General features: G+C 30.0%; 1 protein-coding gene across 1 annotated transcript in view; it reads right to left on the bottom strand.

Moving 5' to 3' along the window:
* The window catches only part of LOC129962632 (LHFPL tetraspan subfamily member 6 protein-like), a 294,024-nt gene that overhangs the window by 19,105 nt on the left and 260,304 nt on the right, over positions 1-14,615 (bottom strand). The gene's annotated exons all lie outside the window — the stretch shown is intronic.

Here is a 14,615-nt window from a genome sequence, read left to right as displayed (position 1 = left end):
AGCTTAAAATAAAAATTGTAACATAACATGAACACAAGGAAACTGACAACATAAATATATTTCCCATTGTACTGGATTAAATGTATGAAAAGGCTAACCTGTCACCCAACAGCAAAGAGGATACAGAGCTTTTCACTCGTCTCTATTTACATCGGGAGTCTACAACAAAGAGCTTTCAGGGGCAAATCCATCTTATTTCGTTACATCCCCTGTTCTCTCAGACTGACTATCTAATTACGCAATGGAACACGGCACTTTTAATTACTTGGCACAGGATTCCATTTGGCGAAATGGCGCAACACGCGGATTAGTTAAGTCATTTACAATCAATCTGAAGAATGGACGCCGAATTGGCAGTTAATCCTGGTGACAAGCAGCTCTAAATGGGAAATGGGCAGACATTGGTATAAAATTAAAACTATTCGAGCCACGTTGCTTTACATAATGGAGATAGTATATATGAGTAAAAATGGCAGAGGAAAATTATTATACTTCTGCTTGTTATTATTGCATTTGTATTTGGAATATATTAGGATGTAATGTTTGAAATCTGAAACTGTAAAGTTCCGAAATCACAATATTGAATAAAACAGGCGCAAAAGTATGCAGAATTAAGATTTTGTTTTAATTTCTGGTACCGTTAGTAATAATATAGGAAAAGGAATATCGCTTCAATGAGTGAACTGGAGTGTAGCATCAACGAGGTAATGTGACAGATAAAAAAAAACCCATATGTTCATAGAGAGTAAAAATTAAGTAAATTTCCTCTATAACGTTGATTTTCAAATTTTTAAAATAAAAAATAATGTGATATTTTCATTAACTGTCTCATTAGAAGCATGGCAACAATAATCAAGATATTGAAATAGAATATGATTAGAGGTATAAAATGTCGTTTAGTTGCATAGAATGCAAACCTTTGATCACATACAGATGTAGGAGGTCACATACAATGTCGTTTAGTTGCAAAGAATGCAAACCTTTGGTCACATACAGATGTAGGAGGTCACATACAATGTCGTTTAGTTGCATAGAATGCAAACCTTTGGTCACATACAGATGTAGGAGGTCACATACAATGTCGTTTAGTTGCATAGAATGCAAACCTTTGGTCACATACAGATGTAGGAGGTCACATACAATGTCGTTTAGTTGCATAGAATGTAAACCTTTGGTCTCACATAGACGTAAACTTAAGACGCATGTAGGAGGATTTGATAGGGAAAGACTTCAATGAGTTTGGAAATGCTACTAATTTATAATCACAAAAAATATTTCTTGAAAATTGTAACACTGGGATAAAAAAAAAATTAAACTTAAATTTTCCACTTTTAAACATGACAGCGGATCGAAATTTGATACTACATACATTGTTGAACTTGAAAGAGATGCTCAAACAAATGAGTTAAGTTTAGTTCTTTAGCATTTAAATTTGAAGCTACATTTGAGAGAGAGAAATAATGACTGAAACAGAAACATTGTGAGTTTCAGAAAAACAGAAAAATGATATACAACCAAAACTTTCCATCGTACCAAAGAATTATGTGACCATTGCAATGGTTAGGAAGGAATCGGGGTTGTGATGAAAAGATGCCAGAAACGAGAAACGAATAAAAGATATTTTACTATGATTTGGATATGCATTTTTATAATAATAATTTGAACTAAAAATGAAAATATTTATAAAAGATTATTATTTTTAACTTTTTTTTATTATATTTCATCATATAAACCACGTTTGGAGTTCAGATTGTAAGATAACATTACTAACTTTTAAGTCTGTTAAATGGTTAATATAAAATGATTTTTTAATTCACCTATTTCACACGACACGAATTCAATGGAATTAGTTTGAAACAAATTGAAAAGTAAAAATATTACGAAATAAAAGCGGAAATGAAAATCCTATTATGAAAGCACACGATTGGATGTTCTAATGGATAAATTCGAATTCCATTATAACATTTAGAAATATTCTTACAGATAATGTATCAAAATTAAACTAAAAACATACTTAAAATTAAAAGGGAAATTGTATTAAATGGAATTGATACCATTAGAAAAGTAATTTTAGCCTTAAAGTAATAAAAAGGCCATTTTTGTAAGATAATTATATTGCAAGATATGAACATCAATTTCCATACGCAAGTCATAGCGATTTCCATTTGACAACGATTACATTTATTTTGGCGTTGGATTGAACTTTCTGTTTGAAGCTGTGTCTTGATTTCTTTTATATTTCCTTTTCCTTTGAATAGATATTTTGGAGACATGGCGAACCCTCACCAGAATAATTCTAATTTCTAATAATATTTTGTATGATGATTTGTTTACATTTGGTTGTTGCCATTCGATAATAAACAATAAGAGCGAATTCTGCGCCATATATATATATATATATATATATATATATATATATATATATATATATATATATATATATAGAGAGAGAGAGAGAGAGAGAGAGAGAGAGAGAGATTCATTTATATGTTATAACGAAATTTCCGATATATATAACGGAAGTTTCGTTATAACGAAATAGCTAGATTCGTTATAACGAAAATTTTTCCTTCAATAATGAGATGTTGTTAGAATTAACTTTTTTTTGTACTGTAATAGAATTTCATCAAAAATTACGCGGATGAGAAAAACAAGTAGATCATCCACAATATCACTAAAATGTAATCTTTCAAGTATACCATTATTATGCTAACTTAAAATAAAAACAGTGAGAGATATTTATTATTTTAATATTAAATGTTTGTAATTTTTTCGTCACTAAACAGTATTATGGCGGAGTTAGGTATAATTCTGGTAATATGCCAGCCAGCAATAATTTCGTCGAGTGAACGGTTTGATAATAATGGACTGAATCCATTATTAACTATAAAAATAAATTTATTACGATTGACAATTAAAGATTCAATAGGCACCTGAAACAAGATAATACAAGGAAAGTAAATGAACGTCTACTCTATATGAATATGACTTATAAAGTGAAGTATTTTTTTTAACAAAATAAAGGGGCGGCACCATACGTTGAAATAGGAAGTGGCAGGTGGTACAAACATTCTGGCTCCGTTGAAATATTAATTTCAACAGAAAAATGAATACAAATTTGTGAAAAAATACACATAATGCATGTTAAATCAAATGAAATATAAGCAAAAAAAAAATTAGCAAGTAAATGCAAATATACTAAAATATATAATACAAGGATGATGATTAATAATTAGCACATTATTTATACAATAAAATACAAACATCTCTGATATTTCACTTAATTAATTTTCTATGTGGAAGTTTAATATTCACAACTCTAATTTTATAATCCTTCCCAGGAAAAACGTCTGAAATTCTACCTTTGATCCATTTGGCACCTAGATGAGATTCATTTTTAACTAAAACAAGAGTGTCTATTACAAAATTATTTTTGTTTAATTTCCATTTGCTTCTTGTAAATTATTTAGGTAATCTGTAAATCGAATTTTCTTATAAATCTATTTAATATTTCATTATTCCTAAGGTATGAAGTTGATTTTAAATTAACGTTTAAAAATCCTGCATTTGTAAAAATTTATAGCTAATACACACATTCTAATAATATTGGAATATCCATCACGAATAAAGCCTCCAAGAGCTGCTAAATGTTAAACATTTTCTTTAAAAACGAAGAGGTCACACTTATTTGCTTTTTATAAGCAACGCTTGTACAAAAATCTAATTCTCGCAACAAATAAAGTTGATCTTAAAAGGCAAAGATATAATAGCATCGTCTACCAAACTGTTCAGAATAATTGAAACTCTACATCTACATTCCCGGCGAAGCCCTTGCTCACTTTCAAAAGCAAAATGTTAATCTAACTAAACTAACAAATTCGATGTTGCCAGTGGCAATTGGATAAATTGAATTACCCGGCTCACCCATGCAACTTGTTTTAAAGATAATTAACTAGAAGAAAATTTCCTTAGGCTGTATTTCAGGTAACAAAATTACAAAAAAATATATTACTTTGTTGACTCAAATAATCTGAAGAGAGAATATAGTCTACAAATAAAAAAACTCGACACATTTAACAGCAAAATAAAATTTAATTAGCCAATAGAAGATGCTAATTTCCTGACATTCATATTATTCTATTAGATTATTTAATTATGTTAAGAATTAAAGTTAAAAAAAATAAAAACAACACGTTAATATGCTTAACAGAACAAGATTAAGAGTTAGCATACTGTTGGTCTCTTTAAATTCCGAGCTTTTGATTTGTTCCGAAATTTTATAAATTGTCATTGCATTAATGATTCTTTTAATTACTTCTTTTTGAATTCATTCTTTTTTAGATCAGATAATACAATGGTAAATATGCCATATATTTAATAAAATATTTAATATCTGTTTATTTATTGCAGTTAAGTACAGTGGAAAAGTTGTTGTGAAATTTTATACAAAGAAATTTGAGATTTAAATATAGAAAATCATGTGAATTATTGCTCGAAATTAACATAATGCTTCATTTTTTTAAACTTTATTTATAGAAGAAAATCCTTAAAATGGATTTCAATAAATTAATCATTTTGTTTAATCATTCGTCACTGAACACTTCATTTAACTGGTTAACGTCATCTGAAAGCACCTTTAAATGCAACGCATTAATATTTTAACCCTTTATTTACCGACGGTACATTAAAGTACCGTTAAAATCTGGCTGATATTTCCACAATATGACTATTTTTTTTTTTTTGAGAGTATTTGAAAGAACACGAAGAATGCATTTCCAATAGAAAGCAGTAGATATCAACCATAAATAATATTTTTGTATTATTGTTAATTTAATTAATTTAATTATTTTTATTAATTAATAAAGTCTACAACAGATTGCGTCCCCCCCCCTTATGACATGTAATTGTGGGTAACTAATTCGCCTTTATTCATATGAAGCTTGAAAAGAATAAAATAAATTAATTAAAAATCTGTTCACTTTTAACATTTTTTAAAGTATAACAAATTCAAAATTTTAAATATATTTCGTCACTTCGAAATTCGTATTTTGCTTACGTTTTTGAAAAGCTGTTTTTTTACCAATAATTCATAGCCCAATTTGAAATTAAGAGAAGTAAAGTACATGAGAAATCTTAACATTATAATTCTCTTTCTAATTTAAACCTACTCTAATTGTTAAAATTTAAGATAGTTAATGATCTCCTTAAAGAATCTTAGATTTTAAATCATAAACAACGACCTACAAAAAAATTTGACCCAAGTAGTCAAAATTATTAACAGTTCAAGTTAAACAAAGGAAGAAAAAAAAACGCGAAGAAAAATATGCCTTATAAACCTGGACGAGAACTTCGAAATATTGTTCTTGTAAAACACAAAAAGAAGAGTCGACAGAAAAAAAAAGGGAGGAAAAAAATGGTAAAATATCTCGGATATTTTGCCTTGAGAAACCAACAGAACAGAAAGCGGACAAAGCAGAGAACAAATACCCCATTAAAAAGGAAAAATCCTTTTGTTTTCGAATTAGAGTTTTTAATTAAAGTCAGCGCTAATGGGAGCTTTCGGGCCCTATGTAAAGCAGAGGTAGGAAAAACATAATGAGAGGAAAATTAAGAGCAGAGCTTGTAACTTGCATTAAAAAGATCGCCTGGGGTGTTCTTTTAAAGACATTTCGATCCAAGAATAAGAATAAAAAAGAATGTCATTTTGTTGAGTCAGGAAAAAGGTTCCCTCCACCAATCCTTTAAATGCACTGATCCGTATGATGAGGTATCAATTGCAAAGTCGTCAAAAGATTAACGCTGATTGCAGTGTTTGAAATAGTAGAAGATTATAGTTGCTTTGCTAGAGCTTGATGAAGATTGGTTTTTAAGCATGGTTTCTAAAAATGCCAACGAGAATTGTTCGGTTACTAATATATTAATCATGTTTAAAGCATTTTCAAACTATCTAATGTCGTATTTAGAATTGATTCGGGTATTCTGAAAAATGTTGCAGTTTCTACCACATACATAAGTATTAAAAATAGGTATATCATCATAATATTTTTCGACTGGAAATCAAAGCATCCTACAAGAAGTGTTAATAATTTTGTGTGCAAATCGAACTATCTAATGTCGTATTTAGAATTCATTCAGGTATTCTGAAAAATGTTGCAGTTTCTACCACATACATAAGTATTAGAAATAGGTATATCATCATAATATTTTTCGACTGGAAATCAAAGCATCCTACAAGAAGTGTTAATAATTTTGTGTGCAAATCGAACTATCTAATGTCGTATTTAGAATTCATTCAGGTATTCTGAAAAATGTTGCAGTTTCTACCACATACATAAGTATTAGAAATAGGTATATCATCATAATATTTTTCGACTGGAAATCAAAGCATCCTACAAGAAGTGTTAATAATTTTGTGTGCAAATCGAACTATCTAATGTCGTATTTAGAATTCATTCAGGTATTCTGAAAAATGTTGCAGTTTCTACCACATACATAAGTATTAGAAATAGGTATATCATCATAATATTTTTCGACTGGAAATCAAAGCATCCTACAAGAAGTGTTAATAATTTTGTGTGCAAATCGAACTATCTAATGTCGTATTTAGAACTGATTCAGGTATTCTGAAAAATGTTGCAGTTTCTACCACATACATAAGTATTAGAAATAGGTATATCATCATAATATTTTTCGACTGGAAATCAAAGCATCCTACAAGAAGTGTTAATAATTTTGTGTGCAAATCGCGCTATTAATTATAATGTAATGCATATAAGTGGTTTAAATTTCATGATCTAAGCAATTCTGGATTAAGCTTAATTGGACAAAGAAAAAACAAGTTTGCGTTTTGGAACTGTACCACTTATGATTCTTTTGGTTGAAAATTAGACACTGATCTAAAACCTTGGTACAAAGACAACAAACAGTATTTAATCAATATTGTTGATTTCCTTTTTGAATCATCAAAAACGGAATTGATTTCAAAAATGCATTTTTATTACTCGGGAAGATCCAAAATGGAAAAATTTATCAAAATTTTGAATGCAATTATATAATTTTAATATTTTTTTTTCTAAATTTCCGAATAAGTAAAATTTCTAACATTACTAAACAAAGGAAGGATATTTTTATCAAAAAGCTAATTGACAAGATATAACGAATTATTTTCTATGGCAACTATTCAATTATATAACGTGAAACTTATTAATACTTAATCTTCTAAAAATGTTTTTTTCATTCATAGATTTTGAAGACAAAATTTGATTTTAGTAGACGTTGAAATCATAATAGAGGAAAGATGTCTTTGTCTACATCCTTCTTTTATTTTTGAAAAACAATCATAAGCAGTTTCCAAACCGACCCCGCAAAAAAATGTGCCAAGTGCAGCTATTTTATGAGCAATGTGTGAGTGGCATTCGATGAAATCTTTAGTCTTTCTGATAATCTCTTAAGAGTCGACGGTCCGAGTCAAGTATTATACTTTAATTTTTTTTTATGTATTTATATTTAATAATTTAGTCGAAATTTCTCAGACTCTACAACCCTATTTTTGAATATTTTTCTTCTTTAAGTGTTTAATTTTTATATAAAAAACCCTTTGCGACTGAATCGTCCCTTAATCCTATTTAAATAAGCTATAAATTTTCGTCATAGGATTACATTGCGTCCAGGTTCTCTTTACTGTTCGAATAGTAATTATATATGTATAACTATATTTAACTTTCTTTCATTTAAGAGATGAAGACAGTATAATGGTCAAAGCGACATGGTTAAAAGAGGATTAATGTGATTCGACCATCTTCCCTTACCCTCATCAGCTATATTCAAATTTATTTCCTTTAGAAATGGAACGTGGGATCCAATTTCCTTTTAAATCAATTTCTTTTGTCTTTAAACCTCTTAGCTTTCAATTATGTTTATGAAACGGACAGATTCCACATAAGCTTTCTGTGGTTTTAAGTCGACGATATTTTAAGTGAAAAAGAAAATTCTAATATGTTTGTTCTTGTGGCATCGATTTTTGATGTAGACGAAAATGAATCAAGCCTATCTGGGCGAATACAAAAACCGAACTGTGACATCGTAACCATAAAACTCAAACCATCTATGTTGTTGTTGTTACTTATGCACTTGTCATAAACAAGTCCGCTGATGAAGTCATCGATTTACGCCGAGTTTGTGCAATAGCTTCCGAGGGTAAAAGCCCCTGAGCATCCGAGGGCAGAAGTCTGACTTCTAGCTCATATGAAGATACTCGCTTTCACACACCTCATATATAGAACACAGGGGGGAGGAACATCCATCCCCAAACCAGGACTCGAACCCCAGACCCCCAGACCATGAGGAAGACGCACTACCCGACGGTCGGCCAAACCATTTATTCTTAACTTATCAATCTGCATAGTAACTATAATTTGATTTCTTCTGATTTTAACCAACCTTTAAAAATTAATCAATTATTCATTTTTATTGATCACCCTCGGTTAACAAACAGCCATTAAATAAAACGGTCTTCTAAAGAGAATAACAACAACAACAATAAATCACGTTTCGTAAATGAAAGAAAGCAAATAGCGACCAATTTCCTCATCAGACCAAGAGACCATTCACTGCAAATATCGGGTACGGGGCGCTTGATCATTTCCCGGTACATACACAAAATAATTAACCTTCTCTGCTCATGGGTCTAATAGATCCATTTCGCCTAATACCTCTGCTGCATTCCCTTAATTCGAAGGCTAATTTGATGCTCGGAACAGCCGAAGGCAGGCGTAAACTGCCCTCAATTACCAGTCTTAACCTCGGACAGGATTACTAATCGAAAACGCTAACTGGAATTTCTATTCCACTGTCAACCTAAAGCTATCTGCCCAGGATAAATATCGCCAAATATTTGTCTTCATAAACATTACAGTCAAAGACTCGATTAGCCCTCTAGGTATCGAAGTGTAATTCTAATGCTGAAGTATTCTCAATTATGTACAGACAAGTTTGAAATGAACTTTTGATTAGAAGTGGAGTTGTTTAATTAATGCAAATATAGTTTCAGTTGGACATAATTTAAATTCAAAGCTTTCACGTAAGTAGTGTCTATGTAATGACAAGACGCTATTGACAGATCTGATTTTCGAAATATAAAGTTTAGTGCTAATGTTTAAACTTTGCTTTCGATAAACCAGTGGTAGTGGTGGTTTCCATAAACTTTCTCTTCACTCTATTAAATATACTTGTGTATTATTGACCACGTACCGTGAACAATATTTAGGAAAGAATTTATTATTGTGCCGTTTTTTGTGATCAATCATTTGGATGTGATTGATATACAAGCACTAGAGGAATGAATATGTACTTTGAACGCCTTTCTTGCGACCGATCAAACCAAAATTTGGCACAAAACTGCAAACGCACTCACAAAATTATATATAAAATTTAATAAATGTAAGGCTTTATATTTTTAAGTTATCGCGTTTAAATACATGCGAAAATACAGCAAAGCATACCAAATGCTTTGACGGATTTGGCTTCAAATTTGTTATCTATATCTTAGATGTACATTCCTTGTATTAAATTGTATCCATCCAGCTGTTTTTGTTTTGTAATTCTAATGTTAACATAAAATCGAAATGTCGAATAGACAAACTTCCTCTGCATGGAATTGCATTCAAAATTTGATGGAAATTTACAAATTTGTTATAATCATATACTTAATTACATCCGTCTAGCTGAAAGAAGCTGTCAGACGAAGTCTCTGGTATTTTGCCTTTAGAAACGACAATAATTTACATTCTAATTCAAACCTAATCTAATTGTTTAAACTTTTAAGATAGTTAGAATGTGTTCCGTAAAATAAAAAGCTTAGATTTTAAATAAAATAAAACACAACACAAAAGATTATGACCCAAGTAGTCAAAATTATTAGCAGATGGAATTTAAGCAAAGAAAACAAAAAATATGTCTCATAAACCTGTCTCGAAATATTGTTCTTGAGAAACACCAAAGAAGAAAGGGAAAGAAAACAAACGAAAAGAGAGAGAAATGGCAAATTGCTTCTGGTATTTTGCTTTTAGAAACCAAAAGAACGAAAAGTGGACAAAACAGCAGAAAGGGAACACCCTATTGAAAAGAAAAATTCCTTTGTCTTAGAATCAGAGTTTTTAATTAAAATCCGTGCTAATGGAATATTCTTGGGCTTAAGTAAAGCAAAAGTAGGGAAAACATAACGAGAGGAAAATTAAGAGCAGAGATTCTAATTTACATTAAACATATGGCCTGGGATGTTCTTTTAAAGACATTTCTGATCTAAGAATACGATTAAACAAGAATTTCATTTATGCTGAGTCAGAAAAACGCCCCCCCCACCCCCCTCTAAAATGTACTGATTCGTACAATGAGGAATCAATTGCTAAATTGTCAAAAGACTAACAGTGATTGTATCGTTTGAAATGCTCAAAGGTTATAGTTACTTCGTTTTAAACAAAAAAAAATTAGATCATCGAAGTATGATTTCTGAAATTTTCAAAGAATATTGCTCGTTTATTAATGCATTCATTTAGTTTAAAGCCAAAGAGGAAAAAAAAGAAAGAGATTATTATAAAGGTTGCGTTAAGAGCTAATCTTTTCTGTTATGAAAAGTTTGCGATACAATGTGAAATTTTAATTCAATTTTTGAGTCAATTAAACAAAAAGTCACCGCAAAAATTTCATGAAATTACTAATCCTGTAAAAGACTATCATACTACGGAATATAAAAAAATAACTCAATATAAAGCAGCATAATAATTTTTCATAGGTTTGTTTATAAAAGTTTATCTTAATTATCAGTTAAATGAAAATCGAAAATTTTCCTCCCACACATTCATACAGTAGTTATTCTGCATTCAAAATTTCCTCGAATCACATGGCGATACAGAGAACTTAACCGCGTTGCCTCAGGAAACACGGAAATTCGATACAAGCATTCCGTGAGCATGGGTTAATTGAAATTAACCCATGCTCCATGTCCTGCTTCAATTGTGTTGTTATTGTATTGAGCAAAAATCACAATCTACTTCGTATCAAAAGCCTTTACACGAATTTGTTGGCATTATTTATAAATAATGATTGAAAGAAGTGGTTGTAAATTCTACGCAAGGCTAAACAATATTTTTTTAATCAGATAATCATTGAAAACAAATAGCTTGCTGACCTGTTCAGACACGTCAACATAAATCAGACAGAGAGCAAATATACCCTGTTTTCATTCCACATACTAAGGATACTGTTTGGTAAAAAATTTTAGCCTAAGGATCAAATTCCCATTTTAATTCATTTTTTTAAATATTTTATGTAAATGCTTACAATACGGTGATAAAAACAATTCTTTAATACCATTGATATAATTACAATTAATTAAACTACAAGCAAAAGATTGCATAAATCCGATATCTAAACGTTGTAGCTTTACTTTTAGAATTATAGCTACAATGATAAGTTGTAACTGCAGTTAAAAAAATATACTACATATCTTATTAAGGAAGGGGATTTTTTGTAATTTTCTTTTCTGTGTAATATTAACAATACTTTTGCTGGAATAAAATATATTCCAATTCAGTAGTAGATAAATTTTTCCGTTTCTTGAAAAATATTTAAATATTTTATATTGTTACGGACAATTACGTCTAGTAGGTGTACAATGTGAAATACAGTAAGTTCAATGACGGATAACAACACTTTTATTCGCAAGAAAACACGAAGCATAGATAGTGGAACACAGCTGAAATGTACATAAAGTCAGTAATTGCTGAAATCACACATACAAAATCAGCAAAACATTACAAAACAACTGCAACAACAAAAACACCTAGAGAGATATCAATGGAAATCAACATTCCAAAAAAGAAAATTTTTGTTCCTAATATCATGTCTTCTAATAATGATATCATCAGATTCCCATATATTCTAGAAGATTTATCTTTGTCGTGACAATCGCCAAATTCGCCACCGAATCTCCAAATGGTTGCCAAGACTGAGTTATTCACACCACAATATCCATTTGATTCTCTTTCTTACTTTGAGATTCACTGCGCAGGGAATTTTTCATAATATATTAGTCTAATATCTGGCATTTTTAAATTAAGGTACTTCAGCAAATATCTCCAAAATACGAGCTACGAAATTAATTTTAATCAGATTCATACGCGAACTAAGTGGAAGGGAAAAATCATATTGGGAATAGTGCAGAAACAATAAATACAGTATCAAAAGAAATAATAAAAATATATATGTTTTTAATAGACTCAATAAAACTTAACATTGCACAAGATGTTTTCTGGGATGCAGGAAGGAACTTTTTAGTATCATTTTATAAATGTGAAATAAATGCATTAAAAAACAAAATTGAAATCAAATTCTTGTTCAGAAAGAGAATAGATTTTTGAAAGAAATAATAGAAAAGCAATTTCCTTTCCAGATTGCTATAAAACCGAAAACTCACGGTTGAAATGAAGGGAAAAGAATTTTTGCCCATGAAAAGCAATAAAATGTTGGCTGGAGGAAGGAGTTTCCTTTTATGGAAACTTTTCTGATATTCACAATCGTAAAAGTATTGCAAAATAACGAAAAACATAACCAAAAGGATGTAGTTATGATAACAATGTATGGCACGCATATCACGTGAAGTGCATTGTAAAATCCTGAATTTCAATTTTGCTTGCTAGTGAGTAGAAAAATCGACAAAAATAAATCTCGATTTGTTCTTTTGCAATATTTTTTTATATTATACTTGTTTTCCATTCTTTTCTTATTACTAGCTGCCTTTGGTGACCAGCTGAGCATGGATTGTATTAAATTTCAATTAAATTTCTTGTCCATTATTTGTTTTTAATGATTTCTAAAATAAAGTATTTTTAAATCTTTAACTACAAGTTTTTTTTTAAATGTTTCTCATCTAGTTATATCGGATTCGGATCATTTTTTTATTACGGCACATAACAACTCCATAACAAAAAAAAAAAAAAAAAAAAAAAAAAAAAAAACTTTTCTATGTATGAAATTGGATTAAAATTACTATTACGAAGGCTTATTTATATCTTTACGACATCTAATCAAGATTTATTGCAAAAAAATGTGCAAGACTATTGAATAAATCAAAAACTGTGAATACATATGTATAGAACAAGTCTTCAGGAAGCATTGGCTTTTAGTGGGAAGATAAGTTGCGCCATCTAGGTGATTAAGTTTGAAATAAGTATATCTGTCTTTGATCTGCAATTCTGATACATTTCAATAAACTTCAGAAAAATATATTCTAATTGTAATTTTAGAACGTAAATGGAACATATTTGTCACTTTAGAGTTAAAGTGTAAAATTGTGTCAGACATTAAAACCGCGTTATTTTATAGCCACACTTATACTGAGCGTTCCTAACGGAATCGAACTGAGGGCATCAAAATGCTTTTAAAACTAATATCCTGGGTAATTCATCTTCATATTTCATGTAGTCATAGCGGTGCTGGACCTCACGTTTTTTTTAACCCTCATTTAAGTTTGTGAGGATAAAAAAGTGAAGCTTTCTTCATTATATCTCAACCAAGGAAGAAAAGTCACTAAATTAAACATTTGAAAATAATGGCAAATGGTTTGAATTTCATTGCAGCAATGGAATTTTTGATTTGAAATTCGATACAATAACAAAAATTATTTTAAATTATCAAAATTTTAAAAAAGACAACGCAAAATTCAATAGGTAGCATTAAAAATATTTTTTTTTTTTTTTTTTTTTTTTTTGAATTTTAAGACAATGTAAAAATTTTCAAAGCTCAGCATACTTGCCGAAGTTTTCGTGGGGAAATGCTGAAACCACCCGCAATTTTTAATAATTTAAAGTTCGAATTAAAAATGAGAAAATATCTCTGATATACACAATTTTGAATTCCAATTCATATTTTTTACCAAATTTAGTACATTTAGGTCAAGCACTCCGAGATATAGAACCCCAATATGCATATTCTCCTTTAGTATGGAAAGAATCCTGGATAATTAAAAGACAAACAATGGAACAATTTTAATGCCGCTTTCTGTTATAAGAAATTCAGAAAAATAGCAAATAATTTTTTTTCAGATATTAATCAAGATATTTTGAGGACTTTTCCAAGTCTTAGATCTCTCTGAATTCACAAAAATGATCGCAATTATGATTGACGATCGCTCGGTTTTATCAACGCAATAAAAAAAATAGCTAAGTGTTAGAATATTGAACTTTGGCATGTAGTCTTTACACCAAAAGTGTTTATTTCCATAGAATTTTGAACAAAATATGCTAAAAGGGAAGACTGTCTTTTTGTTCGTCTGAGAATATACAAATTCATCGAACAGAAGTGGTAGTGGTTTTTCAGAAACTTTCTCCTGTACTCTTTAACGAATTTGTTATATTAAGAATTCAGCTAACCACGTGGTCTTCCTGGGCGGAGCTATCTGCCAATCATGTAAATATCACGTGGTCTCCCTGTTGATGTTAGTATATTTTTTTTTTTTTTTTTTCCCCCAGAAGAAGCGAACTTGGCTTCTGTAGTTGGGGGAGTATGAACTCGGTTCTCTCTCTCTCTCTCGAGAAATTGTATGAGTAGTTCTCTAGGCC

Source organism: Argiope bruennichi, chromosome 1, assembly GCF_947563725.1.
Source record: "Argiope bruennichi chromosome 1, qqArgBrue1.1, whole genome shotgun sequence".
Taxonomy (NCBI): domain Eukaryota; kingdom Metazoa; phylum Arthropoda; class Arachnida; order Araneae; family Araneidae; genus Argiope; species Argiope bruennichi.
Note: the sequence above shows the minus strand (reverse complement) of the source record. Positions and strands in the feature narration are given on the sequence as shown.